General features: G+C 43.9%; 1 long non-coding RNA gene across 10 annotated transcripts in view; it reads right to left on the minus strand.

Moving 5' to 3' along the window:
* Positions 1-20,572, minus strand: part of LOC140906942 (uncharacterized) — a 201,276-nt gene that overhangs the window by 59,924 nt on the left and 120,780 nt on the right. The window contains exons 6-8 of one of the 10 annotated variants that reach the window (XR_012157302.2): positions 16,012-16,317; positions 10,984-11,087; positions 7,396-7,621 (exon numbers count right to left, since the gene is read on the minus strand). The exons of 7 other annotated variants lie outside the window; for them this stretch is intronic. This is a non-coding gene — a long non-coding RNA (uncharacterized LOC140906942). Of the gene's footprint in view, positions 1-7,395; positions 7,622-10,983; positions 11,088-12,749; positions 12,873-16,011; positions 16,318-20,572 lie in introns of those variants that run through there. 2 more of the 10 variants (XR_012157308.2, XR_012157303.2) reach the window with 2 other exon arrangements.

A 20,572-nucleotide genomic window follows, 5' to 3' on the forward strand; every position in this document is an offset into this window, starting at 1 on the left:
GAATGCCTGTTCTCACTTCCAGTGATATTGTAAACAAGAAACGAACAGCATTATCTCCTGCAAATGTAAAAAAATGTGCTTGTCTGAGAGATTGGCTGAACAAGCAGTAGGACTGAGTGGACTTGCAGGCTCTAAAATTTTACATAGTTTTATTATTAATGCAGTTTTTTTGTACATAATTCTACATTTGTAAGTTCAACTTTCATGATAAAGAGATTGCACTACAGTACTTGTATTAGGTGAATTGAAAAATATTATTTCTTTTTGTTTTTTTACAGTGCAAATACTTGTAATCAAAAATAAATATAAAGTGAGCACTGTACACTTTGTATTGTGTTGTAACTGAAACCAATATATTTGAAAATGTAGAAAACATCCAAAAATATTTAAATAAATGATATTCTATTATTAACAGTGCAATAAGTGCACGATTAATCATGATTAATTTTTAATCGCTTGACAGTCCTACTTATAACTTAACTAGATGTACTAGATGATTCTTCCTTAGTAACATGCACCATCATGCAAATACTGAAAGTTTAAAGTGAAGACCTTTAGGCATTATTTTTGTACAAAGAATTCTCAATTGTCTTTAAATTGGAGAAGTATATTTTTTCTTGTGTAATTAACTGGAAAGGAGTTGAAACTACTTTAAAAGAAATCCCTGAGAACTGAAGGTGAAGTCCTCCAGGCACAGATCTCAATCAATTACCCAGAAAGTCTCCTTGCCTTCACTGAGAGTCTTGGTGAAACTGATAGCACAAGGGCTGTTAAAGCCGTCAAACTAGCATGGAATTCACCCTCTTTGCACACAGGGCTTGTAGAATCCCACCCTTGGAGTGCACACAACACAAATACAGAGTTCCATCTCATCACATAGCTGGTGTATATGTCATAGCTCCATTGAAGGGAAGGGAAGTTTTTTTAAAAAAATTTGTTCAATGGAGCTGTCACAACTCACTCCAGCTTAAGTTCTGACCCATAGATTGTTTCCTTTATTCTCTTTTCCTTCTAATTAATTTTCTCCTCCTTTTCTGTTTTTCAAAAGAGAAAATTAAATTTAAAGTCCATCCTGCCTATAATTTAGTATGTAGTTATGGTGTGTATGTGTACACACATATTCATGTGTTTGTTTATATTGCTCTGTGCATGTATCTATATGACAAAGTACTGTAGAACTGGAAATATTTGCAATAGAGTAATTTTTGCTTTCTTTGTGGGTTTGAAAAGCCAACAACAGCTAATTTACAGAGACTATTTCTAGCACCAGGCAAGTAGTATTGCTCCCTAACTGAGATGGTTGGGTGGCTTGAAAATAGCTTTAGGCAAATATGTGACCAGAGTATTCTACAGTGTTTGTATAGAGGGCAAAATCCTGCTCTTATGATGATGTAGAAGAGCAATTTCTAAATACAGGGGCCCTGAACTGTCTTCCCTGCACAGGGCAGGATGGCTCAGGAGTCTGGAAGAATTACACTCTGCAGAGCCCTTTACTGCTCCTCTGAAAACAAGCAGTGTGCGCTCTCCCCAATGCCTACAGCCAATGACATCGTGTATGTAGTAATGGCTGGAGGCCTGGTCACCCCTGAGAGGCTGTGGACCACATCCCTTCTGGGCTATGAAGCACTGTCAGGTCCAATTAGCCACCCCCTTCACCACAATGCTCTAGGGAGTGCTAAGTCTGCCTCACAGCTGCACAGGTGTGCTAGAGAATTAATAGTGTTGCCCCTTTTCAACCTGAGCAGCTAGCCAAATCACAGGGCTTTGGAGATGGTCCACTTGGAAGCAGAAATTGAGGGAGTCCAGTGTTTTTGTTGATGCAGTTGTGACACTGCGCCCCATATTCTTCACAGTAATATTATGATATGATTGTGACAATTATGAGCATTTTGTACAAGATAAGTCATGGAAGGGGTCACTGAAAAAGTTATGATTTGTTGAATATGATTATCCTATTTGTATTCATGTAGCATTTTTGTATCTGAAGTTATGAATATTGACTGTGTATCTGTATTTCAAATGTAGTGACACCTGGGTAACGACCAGTAGACAAGATTCTTTCAATCTAGATAGCTGGATGGGAAGGGCCTATTCAGGGTAATGGGCCATTAGGGAAAACGATAAGCTTCTCCTAAGGCCTATCTCCCACCTGGTGAGCCTTCCCGTGAATGCTACAGACAACCTGTGAGTAATGGCTGCTCTGACTCTACAAGGACATACGATCAGACCACATAATGTTGGACTCCATCTTGGGATGTCAGTATTTTTCCACAAACCAGTCTGGGAACCAAGTTTTGAAACCAAAAGGTTCCCACCATATGCTAAACCTATATAAGGCAGGGAGAGACATCTGTGGGTCTTCACGTCCCACACAAGATGACTCTTGAACACACCTGAGAAACAAAGACTGAACTGGGGAAGTGCCAGACCCTGGGTAAAGGGATTTCTATGAAACACCTGGGGATTCCAAGCTGCAAAGCAAATGTAGTTTGTGCCTTAACAATCTACAAGTCTGCCTGTACCATCACTTAGATTGGATATGAATAGCAGATTCTCACCCTATCTAACATATTAAGCTTAGGATGCGTTTTTGTTTATTTGCTAGGTAATCTGCTTTGATCTGTTTGCTATCACTTAAAATCTGTCCTTTTGTAGTTAAATTTATTTTGTTTTAATCCAAACCAGTGTGTGTTTGACTAAGGTGTTTGGGGAAAATCTCTGCTTGGTTACCACAAGTGTGCATTGTTCTCTTCACATACCAACTATTAAACCCATATACTGGCCAGATTTGACCAGGGCAGGATGGCACTGCTCTGGGATCCTAGGCTGGGAAGGTGGTGGTTAGAGATCCTAAATGTAACTGCAACTCTTCCTGTGGGAATGCTGGTGAAAATGCAGGCTGGAGGGTTTTGCAGCTTGTCACAGCAATACAGTGTGAGAGGGAACCCGGGCTGGTGGGTCAGAGGGCTCAGTGGTACCCTAGTTCCAGATGGCACCCTGGGGGGAACCAGTCACAGAAATCTTGTTTCATTATAACAACAACTATACAAAGTTCTGCTTCTCCAAATGCAGGAGAAACCAAGAACAAAAGGAGCAGTTTTTTGGCTTACAGCCCCAAGCCTCTTTCGCCAACAGACCCAGAAGTGCTCCCTGTAGCTTTCCTCAGGATCACACTGTGCTCACAGGCTACTGCTTGGCTTTCTTGCTTTTTGCCTCTGCCTATCTCAGTACTCATCTATTGTCAGTTTGTGCAGTCTCTCTCTCACACACGTGTGCCTGGGCACAATACTCAGTGGAAACTCCCTGCCTGCAACATGGTGCTAGTTTCCAGGGAGGCCTTGTTTTAGGTGCAGCCCCTTAACTGTCTTACAACTATCTTAAATGAAGGCCATGTTTGCACAATGGAAAACAATCCCAACTAGACATATAAAATGATGGGGTCTAAATTAGCTGTTACTACTCAAGAAAGATTTTGGAGTCATTGTGGATAGTTCTCTGAAAACACCTGCTCAGTGTGCAATACAGGGTCAGCACCTACCTCTTGCAAGTGTCCCTTCTGATTGGGTGTGTCTGCATCCTTTCTGTTTTTTTCAGTGGGGCAGCACCCACCTCTCATTAGCACCCCCCTCTGGTCTATGGATCTCTCACCGGGTCTTCAGTGACTCAGTCCTCAGGGTGAACCGCCTAGACTGTCCCTGTAGCCCTTCCCAGGCTCTGGTCTTCAAGTCTGACCAACAAGGCCTATCTCAGTACCCTAATTGGCCAGCTTATGTGTGAAAACTCCCGCTCTGGTGTGGAGCAGCACCCCCCCCCCAAGGCTTCCTTCCTGGGGGCTCATTGCCTGCCCGTTAGTCCTCTGACCCCAACTTTCTAGCTGGGTCAAACTAGATCAACCCCTTTTCATGTCTTCAGTGAGTCCTGGAAGCCAGCCAGAAGCTATTTTCTCACTTCCATGGTCCCTGCCAGCAACTACCTGTCTTAGCCCTTGCAGCCAGCCAGGAGTTAAGACAGCCTTTTGATCCCCCACTCCCTGCTAGGAGACTGATCTAGCCAGGCCCTTTCAGCTCCTGCAGATAGCTAGGAGTACCTCTTCCTCCCCGGGTCCTGCAAACAGATTGCCCTTACTCTGGCCCTGCAGTTCCTTTTATGTGAGCCTGCTGGGCCCTCACTGGCTACTACCTGAAGCATCTCTGATTGACTGCTTCTCCTACAGCCACTCTAGCCCACTTGGAGGATCTCTCCACTGCTCTTTTCTTGGGATGGGCATGGCAGGCCCCTGAGGCCCCCAGCAGGGTGCCTTTGGGCCTAGTCCACCCCATTACAGGCAGTCAAAAAAGCTAACAGAAAGTTGGGAATCATTAGGAAAGGGATAGATAATAAGACAGAAAATATCATAATGCCTCTATATAAATCCATGGTACATCCACATCTTGAATACTGCATAGAGATATGGTTGCCTCATTTCAATAAAAATATATTGGAATTGGAAAAGGTTCAGAAAAGGGCAACAAAAATTATTAGGGGTATGGAGTGGCTGCTATATGAGGTGAGATTAATAAAATTGGGACTTTTCAGCTTGGAAAAGAGATGACTGAAGGGGAATACGATAGAGGTCTATAAAATCATGACTGGTGTGAAGAAAGTAAATAAGGAAGTGTTATTTACTCCTCATAACGCAAGAACTAGGGGTCACCAAATGAAATTAATAGGGAGCAGGTTTTAAACAAACAAAAGGAAGTATTTCTTCACACAATGCACAGTCAACCTGTGGAACTCTTTGCCAGAGGATGTTGGGAAGGCTAAGACTATAGAAGGGTTCAAAAAAGAACTAGATAAATTCATGGAGGATAGGTCCATCAATGGCTATTAGCCAAGATGGGCAGGGATGGTGTTCCTAGCCTCTGTTTGCCAGAAGCTGGAAATGGGCGACAGGGGGATGAATCGCTTGATGATTACCTGCTCTGTTCACTCCCTCTGGACCACGTGGCTTTGGCCATTGTCGGAACACAGGATACTGGGCTAGATGGTCCTTTGGTCTGACTCAGTATGGCCATTCTTATGTTCACATTTGTTTGAATGAGATTTTAACTCAATCCATAACAACACAACTCATGGCAATAGACTCACTGAGCCCTCTTCTACCCCACTCAGTGCATGTGTTGAAGATAGGGCAGGATTTTACTAAGAGCTTGTGTCAGTGTGCATGGATATAAATATATGTGTGTGTATATTATATCCAGAATAAGACAATGTTCTGTTTTCTACATACCACAGAGCAAAGATATATTTTTTTCCTCTTCAAATTTTGGGCATAAATCCCTACTTGTTTTCACAGGAACATTAGCTCAAATTTGCAGCTACTGTATGCAATAGATAAAACTGTTGCTTAGAAAGACCATATGTCACACTGAACTGCTCAAGAGGCATCAAGCCTTCCCTGCTTGCAGATCCTTTAAAGATATAATTTTATGCTCAGTTAAAATGGAAAAGAGCATTATGTGTAAAGATAAACCCATTTACTGTGCAACTAGTTTGCTAAATTACTAGTTAGAGAGACATTTGGACTGTCAAAAAAAAGTTACACATTTCCTTCTCTGTGTTTATCAGTTGCTATGGCAATAATAATTATGATGTCACAAACAGCATGATTAAGAACTCCTTCTAGAGAGAAGAAAAGAAAAATGGGCTATAAGGAGAAAGTTTCCTCTGTATTTATATTTATTCTTACCCCCTTTTGACCAGAGCAGTTAGCCAGTATTCAGGGTCTTGCAGGTTGTTTCTATTAGAGGAGAAATTGATGATGTAGGTGGGTATTTTTTTTTGGTGCAATCCTGTTTATTTACAAAGAAGGTACACAAAGTCCTGTTTCCCTGAACACAGTAGGATTCAAACAGCAGGAGTTGATTTCTAACCATTCTAAGCCTCTTTCCAGCCACTACCCAAAAGCCTTCTCTCAGCTTTTTCTCAGGATTGTGCTACAGGTGCCTCTCTGGCTGTCCATAGTGCTTGCCTGCTGCCTTAATCTGTCTGCTTCTGTGGTATTTCTGCTCTCTCTCTCTCTCTCACACACACACACACACACCACCCCAAACAATTCTCAATCCTCAACCTCCTACATCAGCATTCAGTCCCCAGTGAAACCCCCACTGCCCGCATAACTTAGATTACTGACTGGCATTGCATGTGTCCTATATTTTGGATGGTACCTCCTATTGTTTCAGGTATCTCATTCCATAAATGAACTTAATTGCTTCTTACATTTACCCTGTATGAAGGGTGGCTGTTTTGCCTACTACCTTCAACAAGGTTTTATATAATCCCCCATTATCACAGTATATTTTCTAAAAGTTGTTTTTAGGGATGTTAGTGCATGAAGAATTAGTATCCTCAATGGTGACTATAGCCTTTTAGCTCCCAGTCAGACCACCATTACTTTATATTAGTACTGCAAGGGGGCAGAAATTCTGTTACTGTTTCATAACAAATGAACACAAAACTGCGATGTTAAAAGTTGTGAAGCCTGCAGGAGTAAAATGTATTAGGCAGCATTTAATTTCTCTGCTTTAACGTAATGCTCTATCCTGCTTTTGCTTTCCTAGTGTACAAAAGGGAGGATATAGTACACCTGAGCCACAGCAGCAGGGCAGCATCCCTTCATAACACAGTGCTAATGCACCAACCCAGCAGCCATGACCCAAAGAGGCACCATGTGCAGATTACGTGATGTTCCCCCCACTTCCCCTGGAACTAACTAGCTCATTGGGGTCAAAGGCAGTTAGATCAGGGTCCAGAGGAGCGACATTGCTACTGCTCTGGGGAGCACTAAAGTTTTCCATGGCTATCCTCGTGGAAATTCATCCTGGATGGCTGCAGCCCAGTTACAAAGGATGCACCAAGATGAGGTCTGGTCTACATTTAGGGTGATATTGCTACAGCACTCAAGGGTGTGAAAAATCCAAACCCCTGAGCCCCACAGCTATGCTGACTTCAACCCCCAGTGTAGCTGCAGCTACATTAACAGAAGCTCCAGGGGTAGAGTTACTACAGGGATGGGGAAATCTCTTCCATCACTATGGTAGGCATCTACACTATGGTGCTAGGGCACTGCAGCTGTGCCGCTGTAGCACCCATAGTGTAGACGTGGGCTGAATCTCCACTCTCAATCATTGTGTCACTCAGGGCAGGATTTGACCCTTAACTTATACTTAATCCTCAAGTGTAAATGTATATAACAGAAATTGTTCTGTTCTTAAAGAAATGTAGCCCTTAGAACCCTTATCTCTATCTCAGGTATCTAGGTGTGTATACCAGTCACATCACCACGGTATCTGAGTGCTTCTCAGATAATAGATGGATTTACATCATATCATGAATTCATATCTCTAGTTCACATACCTACATTCAGTCATCTTCATATTTTTTTTTGTCTCCATTCAGTGGAGGGTCAGAGGTAAGGTGTATCCTGAAGGGATTGGGAAAGAGAGGGAGAATGTTCCTCCTTCCTAATGTGTGAATCCACACACAGGAAACTTAGAAAACATCTTTTAAATTTCTGAGGTGCTGGCTGAAGTTGTCCAAAGGCCCCAACATGGCAGACAGCACATAGGCTCCATGGCTGCATCTGTGGGGTAAGATTTTCACATGGATGAAATATTAATGAGCTGTAGCTTATGCTCAGATCAATTTGTTAGTCTCTAAGGTGCCACAAGTACTCCTTTTCTTTCTGTGGATACAGACTAACACGACTGCTACTCTGAAACCTATGTTTCCAATATGCATCGATACCCCTTACAATGTGAGGGGGAACCTGCAAGTACTTGTGGGTTTCATGCCATACAAACCACTGCATTCAACAGGAACCTAATGCAGATATAAGTTCCCCATTACGGAACAGAGGAAACCTGCATTTTTAATTAAAAGTCTCAGGCCATAAGCTCACCCAGCCAGTCATTAAGCCCCAAGAAATGTCCTTTGCCGAGATCATTATTTCTTAATTAACATACAGTGAACAGTATATGTTCAGTTTAGCCTTTGAGAGAGAAGGCAAACTTTCTTCAAGAACTGGAAAGGTTAGCAGCCCTTTACATAGACCATCCAGACAGGATCACAAGGAATGTTAACACAGTGCTTGATTCAGCCCAAGTTAGCTCTGATCCCCCTCAATTTACTCCATGTCTTGTAATCTAGATAGCTTTGAATGGTTGTATGGAATTGCACCTTTTCACACAGCACTACACATTCTTTCAAAGGCGTAATTTGATTTTTAGTAGGTTATAGCAATTAGTAATGTGTCTTTCATGTCTTATGGATCAATTTGTATGTTATTTAAATGCACAGACTTTGCATTAGCTGGCCATTTCTATTAAGCTGCTTTTTAATGCAACACCACCACTTGGCAGTGTAGCAACTACCGCACTTAGCACTAGAACTGTTTGAAATATGTTAATTGTTTTTCACAGAAAGCTCCAGGGAAAATTTTTTTTAAATTTCCACAAAAAGATTCACTTCTTGAATTTTGTTCTTATTTTCACTTTCCGAACCTCTCTCTCCTTCCCTCCCCCCACCCCTTTTCCAGTGGCCAGGAAAGGGGAGAAAGAAAAATGGGGAACCAAATCCCTAAACTAAACTGAATATTTTTTGTGGTTGGGAAAAAAACCTAAGCATTTTGAACAAAAAGGTAATTTTCTGAAAAAAATGTTCATTTAGGGGAAAATGCCATTTGCCACTGAGAAAGTATTTTGATTGAAATATTTCAGTACAGCAACTAGAAGAAACACGGCAGTAGAGCAACTCCTGGTACGACCTCGCAGCATACACCCAGTGGTGAGTTGGAGCTGGTTCACACCAGTTCGCTAGAACCGGTTGTTAAATTTAGAAGCCCTTTTAGAACCGATTGTTCCACGAGGGACAACCGGTACTAAAAGGGCTTCTAAATTTAACTGGCCAAAAGTGACGCCTTAGGTGCCGACTCCATGGGTGCTCCAGCCCTGGAACACCCAAGGGGAAAATTTGGTGGGTGCACAGCACCCACCAGCAGCTCCCCGCCCCACCCCCAGCTCACCTCACCTCACCTCCGCTCCGCCTCTTCCTCCTCCCTGAACGCGCCGCCCCGCTCTGCTTCTCCACCCCACCCCCGGCTTCCCGCGAATCAGCTGTTCGCGCAGGAAGCCAGGGCAGGCTGAGAAGCAAGCCGCGGCTTCCTGCTCATACCCAGGGGGCCGGGGGGGGGGGCGAGGAGGGCCGCCTGCGCCGCAGCAGGTATCCCGGGGGGGGGGGGGGTGCACAGGGGAACCGCTCCCTGCCCCAGCTCACCTCCGCCACCCTCGGCCTGTGCGGGAAGCCACGGCCTGCTTCTCAGTCCTCCCCGGCTTTCCGCCAAACAGCTGATTCGCGGGAAGCCGGTGGGAAGGGGGGTGGAGAAGCAGAGCGGGCGGCACGTTCAGGGGAGGAGGCGGAGCGGAGGTGAGGTGAGGTGGGGTTGGGCGGGAAGCTGCCGATGGGGGCTCTGCACCCACCAATTTTCCCCGTGGGTGCTCCAGCCCTGGAGCACTCAGGGGGTCGGCACCTAAGGCACTACTTTTGATGTGATCAATGGGGGAGCGGCTGCTCCCCCACCCCCGCCAGCTACACTCTCCCACCCCTAGGAGCCAGAGGGACCTGCTGGATGCTTCCTGGGAGCTGCCCCAGGTAAGCACCGCCGGGACTCCCAACCTTGCCCCCCAGCAGGTGCCTCTGGCTCTTAGGGGTGGGGTGGGCACCCACTATGGTGGCCCATGAGACCCTCCTGCCCGGTTCTGAGGGTAGTCAGGAGACAGGGGAGGGGGCTGGGTGGGGCAGAGGTCCTGGGGGGGGCACATCAAGGAACGCGGGGGGGGTTGGATGGGGCAGGAGTCCCAGGGGGCGGGGGTGGGCAACGACCCCCTCGTGGGGTGAGAAGGGAACCCGTTGTTAAGATTTTGGCAGCTCATCACTGCATACACTTATTGTGGTAGCCCTTAGAAACTTGCCACTTGCCTGAGATAACTATGGTATTGGAAAGATTCAAGATATTTCCTATGGTAAGTATAGGAAAGTACAAGGATATATGGCAGTTACAGAGGGATCTTACTTGTAAGGGCTATCACTGTATGTTACTACCCACTAATTATACTCCACACCTGAACATAGCCATTATATGAATAACATACCCCCATATCTCATTGTCTGTACTTAACTTTTACCCCCAATTGGGGAGATTGCAGATTATGTATTCCGTAAGCCATCTGTTCCTAAACCAAACTTTGCACCCCTTGATAATCTGTACCTTATTCCCTGATAACCAGAAACTTCTATGCTTAAACTCTGTACCATTTTCTTTTTATTTTAACATCATCTTAATAAAATTATTAAATCTGTGAGGAATGGAGAGCACAGATGACAGAACTCCTCTGATAAAACACCATAACCTTTGCTGTGATGCCTACAAAAACCTTAACAACGATTAGGACGCTGCTGTGCTGTGACTGCTGCTTATTATGCTGACCAAAATTACCTCATTGTTTCCTCAACCTCTTTCCCCTCACCTCCGTTAGAGCTTTAGGGATGGGACCAACTTTGTGTTCTGTCTTTGTACCCACTTTGCTCAGTGGTGTCTGGTCTGTGACGGGGGCTGTGTACTGAAATACAAACTCCAACACTCACCTATCCCTAACTGCGAAACGTTCTCTGCACAAATGTACTATTCTATTTATGGCGGTTAGTGTAAGACTTCCTCACATCTTTGCACAGGTCCCCCCTCCCGAGTCAGAGGACTAGCCTTAGTTCTGAATAGCTTATTATTGAATGTATAGAGTTAACCTATCAGGCTGGAATCTTCCCTGCTCTACCAGCACCAAGTAGCCCTACAGCTGGCAGAGCTTGGCAGTAGAGGAGGACTTAGATGTAATATAGCAGCTCTTACACGCTTCACCTCGAAATCAGCCATATTATTGGTTGGTGACTTACCATGAAGCAGCAATATGTCTGAAGCCTTCACACTAATTCAGATCTTTGGTATCCCTCACTTTGAATCAACCATTTTCAGATTTCAGAGTAGCAGCCGTGTTAGTCTGTATTCACAAAAAGAAAAGGAGTACTTGTGGCACCTTAGAGACTAACCAATTTATTTGAGCATAAGCTTTCGTGAGCTACAGCTCACTTCATCGATGCATTCAGTGGAAAATAGAGTGGGGAGATTTATATACATAGAGAACATGAAACAATGGGTGTTATCATGTGATGGACAGCTTGTCCTTGGGACAAAGAAAGAGAGACCACATGGCAAGAGAATATAAAAAGCTGCTGCAGCTCCTCCATCTTGTCTTCAATCCTGCTTCATACCTCTGGAGGGACTTTGCTACAAACGGAAGCTCTAAACAAAGGAATGATGACCCATTCCCAGCTGTGGATGTACTCCAGAGACTTGATTTGAACCTGCAGTTTATTCCATCACTGCTACAAGCCTGAACCAAGAACTTTGCCATTACTGTATGTAATTGATTCCATTTAACCAATTCTAGCTCTCATCTATATCTTTTTCCTTTTATGAATAAACCTCTAGATTTTAGATTCTAAAGGATTGGCAACAGCATGATTTGTGGGTAAGTTCTGATTTGTATATTCACCTGGGTCTGGGGCTTGGTCCTTTGGGATCAAACCTTGTTTCTTTTACTGGAGTATTGGTTTTCATAACCATTTGTCCCCATAACGAGCGGCACTGGTGATGATACTGGGAAACTGGAGTGTCTAAGGGAATTGCTTGTGTGACTTGTGGTTAGGCAGTGGGATAAAAACCAGAGTCCTCTCTGTCTGGCTGGTTTGGTGTGCATAAAACCCCCAGCCTTGCGCTGTAACTGCCCTGTTTTAAGCAATTTGTCCTGAATTGGCACTCTCAGTTGGGTCCCACCAGAACCAGCATCATTACAAATACTTTTTCCATTTTAAGCATAGTTTTTTTATGCCACTGTCGAAGTTTTTGATGTTTTGCTCCTAATCCTCATTTAGAACCATCTACTAATAAATTGACAGGTTGTGACATACCATAGTAATTTAGAGCCTTTTCATCTCTGTCTCTGAGTGCTGATTTTAGTGTTTTCTGAAGGCTTTTATTCAGAGGCAGTATCCCTCTTGAGTTGCTCTCTGAATGTGTTGTCAAGACAGATATATTTTGTATGATTTTTTTCCTGGAACTGTATGCAATTTCTCTGTAAAATGCTACAACTCTTCTCGCTGTAGCACATCTATTTCTCTAAAGGCTAACTAATTTGTGTGGATTCCAGCCTTGCTAGCTTAGAATATATTCTAAGAACTTACTTTTTATTGGCTGAACTTTAAATTAATCTGTTTTAGTCTAAGCTTGGTATCTGATTCTCTTTCACTATATATAGATCACACACTAATGTAAGTCATTTCTTTTGTGTTGTCTGAGCACTTGTAATATACTCTCTCTCCTGTGTACTGTTTGTTCCATATGCAAGTTATAAATACATGAATCTGAGGAATGGAAATTTGACAGGTTGGATCATTACTATGGTTTAATATTTGCATGTGGTTTACGACCCCAACTGTGGACTGAGGCCACACTGTGCTTGGCACTGTACCTACACAATGAAAAAAACAGGCTGTCCCCCAAAGAAGTTCAAAAGATAAAAGGATTCTTCAGTCAATGTAATTTTCCAGTAGTAATAATTGGGATCAAGTGAGTTAAACTCTGGATCTGATTCTCCACTCACCTATGTCAATGCAAAACAAGAGTAACTCCATCAAAATCAGTGTAAAATAGATGTAAGTGAGAAGAGACTCAGCCTCATGAATGTACTTCTGCTGGGTCTAGTGTTGGAATGTCCAGGTATCCTCTGTCTCTAGCTTTGTTATCTTAGACCAGGCATACTCTAGGAGAATACATAATTTGCAGTGCCTTAATAATAGTATTGTTTACATTTTATTTCTTTCCTTTAAAAAAATATCTTCAGTTTTCAAAGTGAACTGAACTTAATTATAAAGGATATCAGTTTCCATGCTGTTCTGCCAGTGTGTTCCAACTGTAATTTAGAATCACAGATTTTAAAGTCAGAAGGGACCATTATGATCATCTAGTCTGACCTCCTGCACAACGCAGGCCGCAGAATCTCACCCACGAACTCCTGTAAAAAACCCCTAACCTGTGTCTGAGTTACTGAAGTCTTCAAATCATGGTTTAAAGACTTCAAGGTGCAGAGAATCCTCCAGCAAGTGACCTGTGCCCATGCTGAAGAGGAAGGTGAAAAACCCCCACGGGAAGTGAGAGGGTCTTTCAGTTTCCATGCACATTCAGGGCCCAATTCTTGGGTCCAGCAAAGCAGCGTTTGGCGCAGGGCTTTATTTCAAAAAGACCCCCCCAACTTTGGGAAAGGGGGGGAAATAATCACATATAGCCATGTTTTTCACCAGTTTCTTGATAACTTCGTATGACCACATTCAATGCTTGTTTTCTTCATGGTTCCCTGTGTGTGTTCATCTGTGTTACTTCAGCATTTTATTCTGAATTACATATCAGGCTAATTTCAGTGAGTATTTGTGTCTCCTGAAAACCCACTAAAGTCAGGGGGATTTTACATTATAAAAGTCAAAGAATTTGGTGCATCCTATCTCTGTTTTAACCTCACTGCATTTTTATCGTAATTAACTTAGAGGGAATCAAATGAAAGCTACTACTTATGTTGCAGTCTCAGAGTTATCTCACTGACTTCCTTGCTCCTAAACCCTTGGCAGGGGTTTCAATGGGAAACCTATTATACATCTTTCCATGGCCCCTGTGGACTGCTAGCAAGTTCCCCTGCACAGTACCAGTTTTTTCACGCCCTGGCTCTCAGCCCTTGGCTCAGTTTTGGATTTTAGGCAAAGGCCATTTATTTTTGGGTTTTTTTCCAGACTATTATGTAGCTTATTTGTTTATTTAACATAGGATTTTGTGAACCCTTCACTCTTCCACATGGCTCTCTCCCTTAAGTCTACATAGAATCAATGGACCTTATACAGTCATCTCTATTCCAAAAGTCAATATTTACCAAGTTACTAAACAGTGGTATGAAAGACAGCACAGTTATTTCCTGTTTTGGTTACAAAGGGAGATTGCACCTCAGGTTGTGTCGTAACTGTTGGCAATTGTTAATAGTGAAATCTCTTGCCACAAATAGCTGGGGAATTAGGTGCTACTCTATTTCCCCATAAAATTAGCCCAAGTTCTTAGTGAGGAGCCATAAGAAGTGTCACACTTTCCAATAGTGCAAAAAAAAAATGTAGCACCCTACAAACAGCTTAGTTAATCTTTGACAATGTGTAGCTGGTGCCCAAATGGATCCTGATGTATGTACAAGTCATATATTGGTAGGCCAATAACCAAACCAAACACAATAAACTGTCTATCAATGATATCTTAATCAAATGTATTATAACCAAAATAATGAAGCTTGCAAGAAGGCCTAAGAAATTTGATGCCAAAAATACTTGGGGAATATCACATCTTATGGTAGGACTCCAATGGTTCCACTAAAAACAAGGGTTCTCAAACTTCATTGCACCGTGACTCCCTTCTGACAACAAAAATTACTTTGCAACCCCAGGAGAGAGGACCAAAGCCTGAGTCTGCCCAAGCCGCACTCCCTGGGGAGGGGGGGAGAGCAAAGCCCAAGCCCCACCGCTGCGGGGGGAGGGGGGTAAGAAGAGAAGAAGGCAAAGCTGAAGCTCAAGGGCTTCAGCTCCTAGTCAGGGGGCCTGCAACCTGAGCCCTTCTGTCTAGGGCTGAAGCACTCGCGCTTTGGCTTTGACCCTGGGCAGATGGGCTCAGGCTTCAGCCCCGGGCCCCAGCAAGTCTAAGCCAGCCCTGGTGACCCCATTCAAAGGGGATCACATCCCACTTTGGGGTCCCAACCCACAGTTTGAGAACAGTTGTACTAAGAAATACATTCCCTTTTGCCCTTCAATAGGATGTGATATTTCCCAAGTATTTTTTGGCAAGTTCATTTCCTCAAATTCCTTGTTCGCCTCATAAGAGGTACTGAGGGATATTAGGATGTTCTAAAAATCAGTGGGCATTGGTGTTCAACACCTTCCAGAATCTGGCCTTCATCTATTGAAATTTAATCAAATAGCCAACTCTTTTCCCAGGAACTGCCCATAACATTTACTTCAGCATATTCAGGGAGAAGATAATTAAATCATTTGTGCAACTTCAGATTCTGTACAGCTTTTCTAATAACATTTCCTCCTCTCCCAGATTACAACCTTCCTTCCACCTGCCCAATATTTACAGCTCCAACACTTTAGAGACAGAATCCATTGTTGACAGCTGAAAAAAAACCAGTGTCACTATTTATGGTATGATTAGGCAGGTCAAGATCTGTTTCAGCATTGTACATGGATCTGTTACCCAATCATTTTAATGACACACTACTTGAGGCAACAGTGGGGTCTAGGGTAGAATGAAAATCTTGATTGGAGCTTGTCTGCTGATGATTGGAGCTCTCGATGAAAGAACACTAATGTAGTCTTTATTTGCATGTTTTGCTAAAGGTAGGGAACGTCAAATCCTTCTGTTGCTACTGTACTTGTAGGTATACATGACAGGTAAACAAAAGGGACATATTCCAGAGGGGTGTGGTATTATAAGAGTGTCACTTTCCCTCAGCGATGAACCAATGTGTCATGGGTAGATACACCCCCTCATGGGCTGTCGGGTTGCATGTGGCAAATAAGGGATTATGGCTCAAGTGGTTAGAGTAGGTACTGCTGTCCTAACCTATAAAGCAGGGTAATGCTTCAGGGCAGCATGGTCCAATGACCAGAGTCCTTGGGCAGTGCCCACACCCAGCGGTAGGTGTGGGGTAGGGTAGAGAGACCTGGGCCCATGCTACCCCACCAGGTCCCAACCCGGGGCCCTGTGAAACTGGGAGTGTGGTCCACGGCTGCAGCTCAGTTTCCTATTTTAACAGTCACATTCCCGGGGCCACTTCCTACCCTTGGTTTCTGTTCTGTCAGATCTCCTGGCGGTGTCAGCTTTCCAGCTCACTCTCATCCTCTGGGGTCAGCAGGGGTACTGACGTCAATCCCACTGGCTCAGCCTCCATGGTGTATAGCTCCAGCCACTCCCTGGTAGGATCCTGCAGAGTGGATCCACTCTCCTCCTCAACCAGCCCAAACTGAGCTGGGACACTCCCTTTTATATTCTGTCTCCAGCATGTCTAGCAGGAGTGAAGGGGTGTGGGCTCTTCAGCTCACACTGTGTGGTTAACTCCAGCTGGGTCAGTGCAGGGTAGATTCATCCTGTCACACCAAAAAAATAGACACATTGTTGTTAAGACAACAAGATGTGATTCTTGGTGTCTTGTGGGGCATTGCCTGAGCAAGAGGGTCATGGAAAACTGAAGGATCTCACTAGCCAGTTGAGCCTATGCAGCTGGATCAAATGTCAATGCATACTTGGCATGGCACAATCACAGTGTTACTACACATCTGCATGCTGAAGTTTCTTGCAAAAAAGCAAAATTAGCAGCTGTGTCAGAACTAGATGGCTGCCTCGGAACATGGTTGCTCCCTCAGGATTTCAGTATGCCTCTATGAATGCCTGTGAATGTGTCAGGCCCAAAGTTTGGCCCTAAAAGCTCTTAGATCCCAACTGACTAAAGAGAGAAAATGGAAACTAATAAATTACAATATTTTTTTAAATTGACCACACTTCTATTCTCCTCAGAGTCAAGCATTGGCAGGTACATGGCTGAAAGTGGAATGGAATATACCTTTAAAATCACTAGTGGTTTCTCTCCTTAAATGATTGTAAGTATTGTGACTGCTGTAGGTCTTTGTCCTCATTCCTCACTACTTACCCAAAGTGTTGGTTTATCAGACAACCATACACACACACAAGCACATACATAAACATACTCTATAATGATAACACATACTATGATAAGGCAGTGCAGACTGGAGGAGTAAGCATGGGGCTAAGAATCAGGTGGTCCTGACTTCTAATCTGGGCTCTGCCACTGCGTCAACTCTGGGTTGGGTCAAGTCACTTCATCTATTTCAGTTTCCCCATCTGTAAAATGGGGATAATAATAGTCACATCTATCTCACAGTGGTGTCCTGAGAATTAGAGTCCACACGCTGCTTTGAGCATATGAAGTGCTAAGTTTTATTCCATCACTTTATAAAAAATAAAATGTTCAGTAGATTCCCCAGTTGCTGTTGTTTTTAAACCACTTTAGGTTACAATATCATCCTCTAGTGAGAGCTGTTATTTCATTCACTTGAAGCCTTTGACAAGAAGGAAAGATATAATGTACTAAGAGGATTAGTGGAGCTTTCTATGCAGAGGCCTTTCCTTTTAAAAAAAGAGAAGTTATTCGAACTGGCCCATCTGCACTTGTCAGTGATTTAGCTTTAAGACCACAGCTCCGAATCACCAAACATTTACCTGCCTTGCAGTAGTTCATCTTCTCCTGACAGACACGCTAATTGTGCTTGCAGAGAGCTGGTCCACATCCCAGAAGGAGCTAGTTAAACAGCAGCTCTGCTGGAAGATGACAGCCAATGGGCTCCCCCTAGGGGTAGCTGAGCCTCAGTGGAGTGAAAGGAAGGAGCTGTGGCATGTTGCCAGGAAACAAGCCCCACGGTTTGTTCTGACAGAAAAACACAAGCAGAGAATTTTGCTTTGTTTTGTAGCTTCTTGTCAGCACTACCTCAGTGTACTACGAGTCACTGACACTGTTCTTGCTGGACTGCTGTGAACCACTCAACCAGGGACTTAATTCTCACCCTACCGAACAAACTTTCAGATGCTGTTTTTCATTGTTTTCCTTCTCTTATTTCCCTATGTGGCACCTTCTTATTATTTTTAAAAGTGCAGTGACATTTAAGAGTTGTATCTGTGAAAAGATCTGGAGTAAAAGTAATTAAATGGCCTAACATTTCACCATTCAAGGCCATCTGCATTCAAACGTAGCTTAGGTCGTGAGACAAATTAGTTTGGTGACCTGTGGACACAGTTTAGCCCCACTGAGCATGAAAATGCAGTTTCTGCTCATATGAAAGAAGCAAGATTATGACAGGGATGTTGTAGGCCAGGACTGAGGTACCTTGGCAGAGCTCTCCTGGGAGTGCGACCTGCACTGCACCTTACCCAAGCCAGGATATTCAGTCCCAGGTGTGAGGGCAATAAAGCTTAAATGAAATATATATATTAAAAGCTGAAAAGGCAAATCAGTAATAATTGCATGGCCAGCACTCTTCAGCAAGTCACAAGTGTGTACGTGACAACATAAAATATAGCATAGAGCACGATCGCTGGCAAACACACACCTAGCAGCTGGAACGTGGTTTTCCCCAAAGAGTCCAGTTCTGTAATTCTCTCACAATAAAATTTTGACTTCAGGGAGAGGAAGCTATCTGATGTTTTGAACGTTAATGTAGCCCCAGTGAGATGGACTTGTGGGCAGAGTGCAGGTGAGGAGATAAAAAGTGTATGATAAGATGCAGGCTTTGGCTCAGTTTTATCTCTTTCAGTACGTTATTACATAGACAGGGTCCCCTGACTAAGAAAATGTTATCTTTAGCTCTCACAAGCCTCTACCTGGGCACTATTAGTTGCATTGTCCCACAAAAGTACAGCTGCCTCGGTGGATTGTGAATGCAGAGGTGGTTTCATATGTAGTCCAGCCTCAACACATTTAGGGCTTTGAAGATTAAGAACAGGGTTGTAAATTAGCACTGTTAGGGATCCGGAAGCCACTGGAGGGTGAGGAGTATCCTACATGGTATGTTCTCTGCTGTCTTTCTTGCTAAGGAGGTGGGATGCTGCATTCTGCACAGATTGGTGTTTCTGTGTTGCCTCAACCTTCAACCCCAGTACACTGAGTTACAGTAGTCTAACCTGACAAATTCACGAATTACATTGCCCAGATCCCACCTGAGAGGAAGGCTATCGCTTCTGGAAAACTAGAGGGTAAAGGAATTCATCTCTCAGCATGGTTGCTGCTTGGGTATCCTGGTGGATTCCATTGCTACATACTACTTTAACAAAAAGAGGGTAGGTGCCTTGAAAGGAGGAGGTGGTTAGTGTCTTGCCAGTTCTTTAAATGTTCTCCTCTTCTTGCTAGCGCCATTTCTATCTTGCCTGGATTCAGTTTGAACCAGCTGCTCTTTATCTAGGTGCTAGCAGGCTCTTGCAGGCACTGCAGCATATTTGTGAGGATGGTGGTCACAAATATTAAGAATACAAAAGGGCCAGATCCAGTGGTGAGCTGGAGCCGGTTCGCGTGAACCAGTCGTTAAATTTTGAAGCCGGTTTAGAACCAGTTGTTAAAGGAGTGGGCAAACTCCGGACCGCGGGCCACATCCGCCCCACAGGACTGTCCTGTCTGGCCCGCCTGAGCTCTCGGCTGGGGAGGCTCCCCTGAGAATCCCTTTTTAATTTTTACTCACCCAGTGGTGTTCCAGGTCTTCAGCGGCACTTCGGCGGTGGTCCTTTACTCCCTCCGGGTCTTCGGCGACACTTCGTTGGCATGTCCTTCAGTTCCGCTGAAGACCCGGAGTGACTGAAGAACCTGCCGCCGAAGTGCCGCCGAAGACCCGGAGCGAGTGAAGGAACCAGTTTTTCAGATTTGGCAGCTCATCACTGGCCAGACCCACAGCTGATGTAACCAATTTACACCAGCTCTGGATCTGGTCTAAATTTTGGTGTCAATAGAGCAGTGCTGGCCAGTCACCAAGCTCATGACATATCACACCATCGTTAAGTGGTCTCAGGTATTGAAAAGGAGAGAGGTAGCACTGATCTATAAAGGAGAGATAGTAAGGATCTATGCAGGACCCTATGTTTCCTGTTCTCTTGTGAAATAACCTGTCAAGCAATTGCCGCAATTTTAAAAGTTCAAGGAGTATCTCAAGACCTTTGTAAAATCAGGGCTCTGCAAGTAAATCACAGTATAAATTTCATATTAGTTAATTATTTATTATTAATAGGTGCTGCACGGAATTTTGTTTACTTTTGGTTTAATATGAGGCAGGGTGGCAAAAGCACAATACCAGCATGGTACTCTCACAGTAGAAATTGTCACTTGCATGTCCTTATTCTGTTGCACCAGCCAAGTGTTTGAGACACTGGGTTCATTTAGCTTCTGTTCTTGCCATGGACTAATAGGGGCAGAAACAGGAAGACAACCCTGCACAATGCAAAAAATAACTGTTTTGTGCCAAAAGGGAATGCATGATTAGGACTGCAATGGGCAGGCAAGCAGTGAGTCAGTGACCTGAGGCAGAACAATGTGTCAGTAAGAGAGAACAGAAGCTGAGGGACATTAGTGGCCCACAGCCGCAATTTGTAATGACTGTGTGGCCTACCTGCCAAAAAGTTTGTCTCCACCTCCTCACTCTAAGGATTTCTCATCATGTTCTTAACTACTTGGACATCATAAGAAAAAATGGTCTGCCTGTTTCCAGCATATCACCCAAGGCATCTGCTCAAACGAAACAGAACGGCAGACTCTGAATCTAATTCGGAGCTTTCCAAACACCTGTGAGT

Source organism: Lepidochelys kempii, chromosome 2 (genome assembly GCF_965140285.1).
Source record: "Lepidochelys kempii isolate rLepKem1 chromosome 2, rLepKem1.hap1, whole genome shotgun sequence".
NCBI lineage: Eukaryota > Metazoa > Chordata > Testudines > Cheloniidae > Lepidochelys > Lepidochelys kempii.